Below are 3,339 nucleotides of genomic sequence, written 5' to 3'. Positions count from 1 at the left end.
TTCACCTTTTTTTCGCATTCTCCGTTATTTATATTGACTACCAAACGTCCGGAATGGACTACCAAACGTCAGTGAACGACCACCAAACGAATGCTTACAGTCATTATTGCATACGCAGTCGGGAAAGCCGAGTTTTAGAAGAGGGGGGGCCAACTTCACGCGCATTCGTCTTTTTTTCAATTCTCCATTATTTCTATTGACTACCAAACGTCCGGAATGGACTACCAAACACCACCAAACGACCACCAAACGAATGGTAATGGTTATTTTTAGAATTTTAGTAGTGGGGGGGCCAACTTCACATAGCTGATGTTCGCAGTTGTATTAATCGCTACTTCCGGTTTTTGCTGAAAAATGGCATCGTCGACTTAACCTTATTGACGTTATTTCGCGACTCTGATTAGAGGGTCTCTATTCTTAACGACATTGTGCCGTTAGATGGTCGTTGCGCAGCTTTTTTACCACGTACAGAACCTGCGCAATGAATAAGTACCAGCGACCAGGGTTGGGAATTTAACGCGGCGAGAGGTTTCTTAAATTTCCTACGTATAAAACGTATAAAACGTGTATTACATACGTTAAAATTCTAAAACTCATCTCACGTGAAATACAGTGAGCATTCCCAGGTAGCAAAGTTAGTCATTTTGACGTCAAATTCAAGTCATGTTTGTACAAATGACGTCAAGTGATCAAAAAGTGACCATAGATTTTATTCGACGTCATTTCATGACGACAGTATGACATCATTTCGTGACGGCATACTGATGTTATTTTCAGCTGTTTCAAAATTGATTGCCAGTGCTGCGTGTATGTCGTCATAAGTGCATGCTACCAATAGCATTTCAATTTTAGTGCTTTTCATGCAAACGCAGCTTTCATTTTGGAACGATATTTTGAGTGCTGTTAACGTATAGCCACTTCAGCGAAAAGAAACAAATAATCTAGAAGTATGGAGAGAACCATACAGAAAAAATTTTTATTTGAAACCATTATAAAATTAGCATTCGATTCTAATGATGAAGAGTCTAGTGATTCGGATTAAGAATTAGCCGAAATTATATATAATTATTACGAATGTACATAGGTTATGCCAATTTCTGTATTTGAATTCGAAGTATGAATAAATAAATGTGACCATAAAAAGCTGACTACAAAAAAATTATAAATCTACTCACTACTTCTTGCTTTCTCAGCATCTTCTACCGAAATATTTATTTTAAATTCAGTATTACTCTCAGCATCAATTAAGATTAACTCCTCCAGCTTTTCCGCCATCTTTGTGCTGTAGCTACCTCATCTCTTCAGTCACAGCAGCCGCAGCAGGAAATGACGACAAAATTAGTGACGTTTTTACTCTCTCGCAGCATTGCCACAGCGTGCTACGATGATTTTTGAAACGATGATGTTGACAGTGCTGCCAGCGCTGGCAAACAAATTTGGAACACAGCCTTCGTAATGTCATTCCGTGACGTCACATTAACGTCATAAGCACGGTTGTCAGATCCCCAGCACTGTTCGGGCTGGGACCCGAAGATCCATGGGTCCATGCGCTGGAGATTTCATATTTCGACTGGAGACTTGCCGATCGTTTCATTAAAAAAAAAAAGAGAAAAAAAGGCGCAGGGTTTAATTCGTGTTTTGCGACCACTGTTGCAGACTTTCTTTTTATCATTAATATTTGACCGACATAAAGTGTCAACACAATCACAGAGACCTTTTTATTATTATTACAATAATTACAAGATTACATACAGTGTGAACAGAAGCGGGATTGGGCACGTATCAAACTCAATGTATTATACGTGATTTCATACATGGATGAAACTATGTATAATACATCGTAGGTTTCAGCCATGTAGTAAAATGGCGCTTGACCGTTCCCAGGTAGCAAATACACGTCAAATTTTGGTCATTTACTGACCATGGCTGACGTCACTAAATGACGTCTTAATGACGTCATAATGACGTTCTAATGTCACAAAATTATTGACGTCATTTTGACGTCTTGTTAGGACGTTTCCAAGCAGCAAATTAATTTAGGTGTCTCGGTAACAAGTTGACATCAAAATGACGTCTTTTGACGTCAAAATGACAAACGCCATCAGCTTCATGCTATCTGTGTTGAGATCTCAACAATTAAGACATAAATATAGAAAACAACCCTTGGGAAAATTTACTTAACAAAACTTAAAAAAAAACTTAAAACCTATTTTAGAGAAAACTTAAAAAATTTGATAAGTAAATTTGGACACTTTAAATTTTTCTTTAAAGTAACTTCAAAATTTACTTAAAGAAAGAACTGGAAGTAACTAAAGCTAAAAATTATAAAACAAAATTATAAAATTTTTTTTAAGATAATAATTGTGAAAATATGAATTTTGTTTAAATTTCAAAGCAAGCTTTTTTTACTTATAAGAAGGCTTGCCACATCAAAAAATTATTTCATAACAACACGAATGAAAAATCTCTTGTGCCTTTTATTCTATCCTGTATGAATCTTATTTACGAGAAAATGTAGCATTGCTGCGTCCCTCGAGTGGCGGTGTCGCGCACTGTGTTTGCGGGTAAACTTTATGTCAACTTAACCTTACTTTAAAATTTAAAAGCACTTTTAAAATATTTTTTTCATCCTTTAAAGTACCTAAAGACAATTTTAAAGTCAGTTTTTAAAATCTTTGATTTGTCTAAGATTTTTTTTAATAAGTTTTCAAATACTTTAAAATTGCTTCGATCACTTTATATCACTTAAAAATTTTTTAAGTTAACTTTTACATTTGAAAGGTTACTTTTAAAAACTTTAACTTTTCTTTAAGTAAATTTTCCCAAGGGAATAATTTACAAATAATTAAATTTATTACTACTTTGGGTATTTATATATATATATATATATGTGTCTGTTCACTCTAATAATCACTGTTGACGTCTTAATAATAACATCTTAATGACGTGCTCTCTCTCTCTCTTTCTCTTTCTCTCTCTCATTTCGCAAATTATGTGTTATCGCGACATCAAAATGACATTATGTTAGGACGTTTCCAAATGGAGAATTAAGGAAGACCAAAATGACGTCATTCTAATGTTTAACAACCTAACTTTCTACGCGTGGATATGGCTCGTCGGAGTCTCTCGGCGCGAGACGAGAAAGAGGTTCGAGCAGGTTGGAGTGAGATGCAGTTATACAGGCGGTGAAACGAAATGAACGTATTGACAGTACTTAAACAAATTAACTAACTAGCTTTAATGTAATGCTAATGGTTTATACAAAAGGTACGCATACAAATTATTTACAATAAGAAGAAAAGATACGTGCGCTAGATGCCTCGAGTATGCGGTCACGGC

This window comes from Mycetomoellerius zeteki, unplaced genomic scaffold (assembly GCF_001594055.1).
Source record: "Mycetomoellerius zeteki isolate Tzet28-1 unplaced genomic scaffold, Tzet1.0 scaffold343, whole genome shotgun sequence".
NCBI classification, from domain to species: domain Eukaryota; kingdom Metazoa; phylum Arthropoda; class Insecta; order Hymenoptera; family Formicidae; genus Mycetomoellerius; species Mycetomoellerius zeteki.
This window is presented reverse-complemented; position numbering follows the sequence as displayed.